Below are 8,089 nucleotides of genomic sequence, written 5' to 3'. Positions count from 1 at the left end.
AAATCATTAGAGAAAAACAAAAACAAAATCTGCTGAGGTTTTCAATCAAAAATACAGGTGAAACACAGTGAGGTTGAACTGTGTTTCACCTGTATTTTGAAAGAATAAAGTTATGGATTATATAAAGTGTCCTGCCATTTTTCCTGCTTGTTTGTTATGCAACTGCCTCATTATTAATCTGTTAAACCTGCTGTATCATAGGTGCTTTAATATTGTTATATAATTTTAATAAATAAAGGTATACGTTTGTATATAGAGTGTACTGTACATTGAAAATTATAATTAATTTATTGTACTTGAATGATTTTTTTAAAATAAATATGAATTATTTTTGTATTACAATGTATTTGAATTACACATTCTTACTTTGTGTGTATGAAAATTAGAATGGTAACTGTTTAATTCATTTCAAGCAACTATGCTGTGGCATGTTACTGTCTGGTTCAACAAATGTCACACTTTGCATATGTGCTTTAAAGATGGAAAAGAAACACCAATGTATTTGTATTACAAAAATAAAAGCAACCACCACAAATGTGTTGGATTTTCTTCCAGTAATACAAACATAATAGTAATGTATCTAGATTCCATTATATGAGATATACATGAAGCATGTTGTAATGTATATTTTCCAAAATTAATATAAAGGGCTCTGGTGCAAAGTTACATTCATCTTCAAGTTTTTTTCTTACTAGTTTTATAGATTTCAATTATTTTTATAGTAGCCAAAGCTTATTAATGCATGCATTCCCGGAAAGGTCTAAGATCCCTATTACTCTAATCTGAGAATTAATGGAACAGAATCTCAAAATACTCATTATGAAGTATTGAAGTGGTTCCAATCTGAAAACTCTGCCATGTTGGCCTCATTAGCTCCCCCAGCAGAGGTATCTCCTGCTGTGAACAATGTATGAGACGCAACACTGTTGACTGAAATGACAGAATTTTTTGAAATCTAAGTAAGGGGCTGCAAACCTTTTAAAACCAACATCAAACATGCACTGTTAAAATATTGACTTTAGATGTCATTCACTGTTCATTTATATATTTATTTACTTGCTTGCTTATTTACTTACATTAGATTGTTAAGCAGACATAACATTTCTGTCTTAAAGTAACTGCAAGATTCTGTCAAGAGTAATATAAATCATTGTACACGGGTTTAGTCAATTTGACATTGTAAACCTACTTCTCTATTATTTAGTCATTTTTGTAATACAAAATACAAAAAATATGAATTCCGCAAGCTCTAAATATGACAAAAGGATATAAATAAATCTCAGTTGGATTACCCAATTAATTCACAGCAAAAGACAAATGACATTCTTAAACTGATTGATATACAGTAAAAACAGAAAACTCAAAATGTACTTCAAAAACAAAGAAAATCATGCAACTGTTTTTTTTTTTTTTTTTAAATGGAAAGACGTCATTGTTTGGTCCTTTGCAGGACAACTTTGTTTAAAAAAAAACAAACAAACATATGCACTCTGCATTTATAATGTTCAAACGTGCGAATGCTGCACCACCCGTGGTATATAAGGGCCAGACAGAATTCTACATCTGTCACATTCAGGACAAATAACTGCCATTTTAATTACATTTTCTGGATCGTATGCCATCTTTCCCCTAAGGCAATTAAACCAAGTCAACAACCAAAATTATAGACCTAAGCATGTACAAGCAAGAACAGACAAACATTTAAATTACCAGTGTTTGTTATCAAAACGAAACCGTTTCACACCTTTCAGCTCTGGATTTCAATGTGCTTATTTTGCATGTGGCTCATGTAATATACTGTACTGTATATACTCCTCTTTTAAAAAATGTTCAGCTACAAAACACTACAAATCTGTCTTATTGCACAAGGAAATCAACATCTATCAAAACAGACTAGTGCCAATTAACAAAAAGTAATACACAAAAGGCCTGGCACTCATTTCTGTATGATTTATAAATGTGGATTCATTGCTTTGTTATTTACTTATTTCTTGACACAGCAAACAGTATTGCAGTAAATGTCATCACTCCAGATCAACAACCCTACCTCTGCCCCATATGTACTCAAATCAAATATTAACAGATAACTGACTGGCACTGACACACCTTTTACAAGAAATAAATCAGGTGATAGGGACTAAACAAGTTGCCTATTTCTGGGTTTCAGTTTCAATATGAGCCTAATGTTTGCCAACTAGCTTAAATAAACTGGGTTTCTATAAACAGAGTAAAAATCATCAATTTCAAGAACACCATTTCTTACACAAAATAAAATATAGTTCTTTTTTCATTTGGAATGTTTATTAGAACCAAGAATGTTGGACAGTTCAGAGACTCTCTTCAACAAAAAGCAGTTTAACTGCTGTTTAAACAAGGGTTTATAGCACCATCATGTGGCCATTCGATGTATCAATGTCTGTACCAGATTCTAAAAAATAATCAGGGGCACAATCAGTGATTATTTTACAAAGTAGCTGCAGCAAGTAAATATTATATATCCTGTAAATTAACCTTATTGTTAGCTCTGCATGGTAGCATATTTTTAAATCCAGGTATTGCTATGAGTTTAGAATAAAATTGTCTGTCTGCTTCAATAGCAATTTATTGGTGTTTTACTTACAAATACAGCACAAAGTGTATTTCCTTGTTTGAGAAACGACTGTCTTAGCTGACTGTCAAATATTGCCCATAAAACATTCCATTTGGGGGTCGGGGATACTTGTAAACAAAGAAATTGGCACAGCACTGACAGGTTTAATTGATTAAAGGATTTGAATTATTACATTAGTTAACAATTGCTGTTACACGTAAATCATAAAATGCAATTGCTTTCCGTGTGTTTCATTGTAGCAAGTTAAAACATATTGGCAACAACAACAACAACAAAAACTGCCTTCTGTTATAAATAAAGCTGTATAATTAAAAAAAAAAAATGCAGAACACAAATTAATATTACCAGAAATTAAAACAATTTATGAAACCAGTATTTCAAAGAGTTAGAGTCATCCGAAAGTCAAGTAAACATGGATACAATATGGCAATCATATTAGGTCACTGTTGCAGGGTAAAGTTACATTTCACCAATGAAGTTGCCATAGCACTAGAAATATGCAGTTGCCATATGAAAAAGTTTATAACAGATAAGGAGGTGGATGTATGGGATGCCTAATTTGGTTACCTAATGTAAAGTAGTGTGTTTGAGTGATTTTTAAACACATAATCTGCAGATCATTCTCAGAAATACTGAAACATACATCATATCACAAAAAAATAATGAATAATGACTAATGCAGTATACACACTGCATAAGAAAACACTGTATTGTTGTTCCCGTCGCATTCTCAGTCTTAAATTGTGTAGATTGTCTGACTGACTGGCACAGCCTAAAACACATTCCAGGCATTGACTGGACTGTTGAGTTCTCCAACAGTGAAATAATCTCAATTTGTAATGTCTAGGAACCAATTCAAAATGTCATGTTAGGGGTAGTCACATACTTTGGATTCTAATGAGGTCAATTAACTGTTTTGTTTATGTGATACTGCCTGGGATAGATTTTAACAAGTCAACTGGATAAGGATCTCCAGGTGTATAGACATCTTTGTAATAGATACGAATTAGCCACTAGGAATGCCAAATAAGAACAGAATGTCTGGCAATGTTAAATAAATCTGTTTAATTTCAATACATTTTGATGGCATCTAAATTATATCCACAAAATGAGCCTCTAATTATGGGTATAACAAGTAAAAGACTTTGCCAATGTCTTAGTATAGTAATAACTTTAAAATCAGGCCACATTCACAAAGCTTTAACTCATGAGTAATCTAAAGCATATTATTTTCTTCTGTATGCTGTATGTCTTTTGGACAGGCAAGTAGATTATTTGTAGCAATTCACATTCTGTTGACCATGCAAGACCTAGAATATGTGGGGTATTGCGTGTCGGTCTAATCTAAGGTGTTGCAGGGGGGGTTAAAATAACTGCACAGATTGAAAAAGATTCTCTGTGTTGCAGGAATGCTGCAGCGCTACAGGCCATTGAGTTTCCCTGACTCGCTCAGATGATCAGCTTAGGCGGTACAGGAAATTAAAAAATAAAATAAAATAAAATAAATAAAATCTCAAAATATCTCTTACTAACCCTAATAAAATGTCAAAGAAACTGAAGCAACAGTCAAATCTATTTGCATTTGGAGCTGGAAAATACATATCTGGCCAACTCCATGAAAATGAGAATGTAACTGAAGATGAGGAGGAGCTAACAGAGTGTTAGTATTTTAGCCAGTAACAGAAAAATAAAGAAATGTGTTCACTTCCCTGGATTTTTTATATAGTTGTCTACCCTGGCATTTGATTAATATAGTTATATTCCCTGGCATTTATTTTATATAGTTCCCTGGCATTTAATGCATATAGTCCCCTGGAATTTGATGGAGTTAGTTCATTGGCATATCTATTGTATATAGTTCTCCACCCACAATTTAAAGATAATGATAAATCTGTAATATGTAAAAATATAAATCTGCACAGTATACCTAACCAGTATACAGTACAGTAGTAAAATCAAATGAACACCTAGCACACTTTCTTTTTACTTTAGCCTGTAGGCTACCGGTATAAATCATGTTGCTGCATTGTGCACACTGGTGTACAATGCGAATAAAAGAATATTGTATTCATTTTATTGTTTTTTGGTTTTTATTATTATTATTATTATTATTATTATTATTATTATTATTATTATTATTATTATTATTATTATTATTAACTTGTCAACCTAGACAGTTAACATAAAACAGATCATGGTGCCGCATTGACAAGTTATGATACTTACAGGAGGACAGTCAATTCTCGTTAATATGAATTTCAAAAGGACCAGCAACAAATTTTGCATTCTACCACTAATTTGTATTATCATTAGTAGCCTATAAGCCAAATGTATACTGTCCGTTTTTATTTAATTTAGTCAGGGGTGCGGTGCTAAATGGTGCACAATTACAAAACACCTGTACATTATTAGAATAGGTATGTTTCCTATTCCTATACAGATGCTCAGAATAAGCGGGAGGGGTTAGCAGCACATATGTGCAGTCTATTGCTCCCAACATGTTGGGGATACCAGAAATGTCACAGCAATTTATTTTTAAAGTTGCAAGTACACCCTGCTTTTAGGGAAAAATAGGTATTGGGTGTTCACCTCAAAAAATGCATTGAGCACAACTGGCAACGCATGAGAAAAAGCGGACTGGGAAATGCCAGCAACAATTGCGACTGTTTAAAACATGCTTTCAAAGGTTCTTAAGAAACTGATGCAATTGGAAGTATAATATTTGAGAACCCTCATGCACACTATCTCCGCCCCCTTTTTGAGAATTTATGCAGGAACGCCCATAATTACATATTCATCAACACTTGAACAGCAAACAGAAACTGCTGCCACAAAGCATTCCCTAAAAAGTCTCAAATAGCATTGCGCTTATCTAGTACATTTCACCCAAGACTTCCGACTCATTTGCAAGTGGTTTACTCTTTTCATATTCTTCATGTTTCACTGTTTTACATAGTCTACAGATAAAGCTTTGGTTGCCTACTTAAGTACTTGAAATCTAAATACAATTTTAATTTGATCAGTAGTATAGGGAGAATCAATTCCACACATTCCCTTAGTACTATATATTCTTTTGTAATGTATTATATATTAAGAAAAAAAAACAGTTAAGCAGCACTAGCCTAACTAAGCATTTTGTTCTCCAGTTTACTCTACAGAGAACCTTTGTTTCAACAAAAATCAATTACTGTGAACATTGTTGTCAGTCATAATAATTCATTTATTCTCGGTATGTAACTTCTCTTCTCTACACAAAGGTATTTGTTGGTCTTTTTTGCAGATTTGTATGAGCTTAATTGAATTATTCCCATCTTGCACATAACTTTCTAATATCAATTATCCTGCTTTCAGTCTTGAAGCTAGACTTATTGAACACCAAGGCTTTAAGTGTTTACTCAGTTAACATAATGCGTCAGGGCACTGAGATTTAAGTTACCCATAATAAAAGGAAACGCGAGGATAAGTTTATGACAACATTTAAAAAAAGAAAGAAAAAACCTAAATCATTAAAAAAAATAGAGTGCTTAAAGTGTCAGGAACAATCAGAATTGGAGGGCAACGTCATGCTTTTCTGTTTTTAGAGGCTCTATTACATTGTGTTGACCTCTGTAAACATTTTATAAAATATTATAATAGGTGAGGACAAAAGTCTTAAAAACGTATTTCAGATATCTAGAGCAAAGTTAGGTCTATATAGGCACACACTGCAGCCAGTGAAGATAGTAGTTCTTTATTTGGTGGACACCTCTTTCTATGGGTTCCCCTATAGGAAGACTGCTGACAATCATGTTAGGTGATGCTAAACATTCAGTTTATACTGGTTATTACATTTACCTCTCCGGACACCAATCAGGAAGCAACCAAACAATTGTGTTCAACAGAACACACCACCACAAAGTAAATAATATTATATAAAAAATAAAAACCCCTGCAAACAATAATAAATAAAGTTAATTAACCAAAATAAAACGTGCAAATAATAAAAACAAGTGCCAACATGACAAAAATAAATACTTCAAAGTCCACAAAATATATTTTAAATCAAAGAAACAAGTGGACCATTCAGTGACCCCTGTGGCATAATGATCTTTGTATCAGATAGTTGAAGCCACAGTAAAACTGGAGGTACCGTTTCATTATTCTAATGTAACTATGGTAATTGTACTATATATATATATATATATATATATATATATATATATATATATATATATATATATATATATATAATGAAAAATGTAGTATAGAGAAACTGTCCAACAGTTTCATTGTATATCCCCCTAGGTGTTTGGATGTGTACATGGTATTATACTTAAAGCACAGAGGGATGTGAAACCCAACCAAGACCCCATTACCTATAAACACCCAACTGTCTGTTTACTACAAAAGAAGTATGCTCCAAAGAAAAGTTAGCAAGCTGCTGAACCCAAATGGAAATACAGTAGCAACTACATTTGGGAATAGCTCTTAAATAAGAACATTTTCTTCTTGCACAGTATAGTTCAGTAGTGTGAACATAACCCCAAGTTTTCCCATAGTAGAGTTTTTCTTTTAGACTGTTCAGCAGTTGCAGAGCCTGTGTTTTCTAACAAATCCCCCAAAAGTGCTACCTACTGACCTACATCTCAAAGTAAAATTGAACCCATTAAAAAAAAAAAAAACATGGTTAATCAAACTCTTAGATCAGCCACCCATTAATACAAAGTCCCCTGTGGAGCGAGCATGACTGCTGTACTGTACATCCACAGCATACGTTCAAGAAATACAGATAAGCAATTAATAGACATATCTGTTCGTTGAATCATCTCTGGTCTGTCCTCTGCTATGATGATTCAACGACTCCTAACCTATGTTCTCCGCTTTCCAAATGACTTCTGCAGTCCTGGCCAAAAATCAACCAAGTCCAGACTTTATCCTTTTTTTTCTTTGTAACCTGCCATAACTGCCTCCTGAAATCGTCCCTTGGGAAAGATGGAATTATTAAGTTTGTCTTTTATGAATAAAAGACAAACTTAATAATTAATTTCACTGTTATTTCTTGAGAAATGTTACTCTATAAATAATAGGAAGTTAGTTTGGACTAGCTATAAATGCTGGTGTAGTGACTGTACTTATATTAGCAGCCCCTTTGTTTTATATCACCTGTAATCCTATGACTTATTGCATTACAGTATTTCAGCAAAATACAGTGGTCTTAAGGTGTTTAAACTGCTCTGTGATAAAAGCAAAACATTTCTTACACACATTTGTTTTCTGGGAGGGGGAGCAAGCTTGCTAGTTAGAGACTATTATCGTCTTTGGTCGTTTGCTGAGTATGTTGCATGACTCACTGCTGAGTAGAAGCTTTCCTGAAAAGACTGACTGCAGGACAGCAAACTCAGCACCGCCTCTCCTAGTAGGAATCGGTCTGGAGGGAAAGAGTGTGTTGATTAGAATAGGGAACGATACAGGTGAGAAAAGACCATGGAACTAAAACAG

This window comes from Acipenser ruthenus, chromosome 3 (assembly GCF_902713425.1).
Source record: "Acipenser ruthenus chromosome 3, fAciRut3.2 maternal haplotype, whole genome shotgun sequence".
NCBI classification, from domain to species: Eukaryota; Metazoa; Chordata; class Actinopteri; order Acipenseriformes; family Acipenseridae; genus Acipenser; species Acipenser ruthenus.
The sequence above is the reverse complement of the archived record's forward strand: the minus strand, read 5'-3'. Positions refer to the sequence as shown.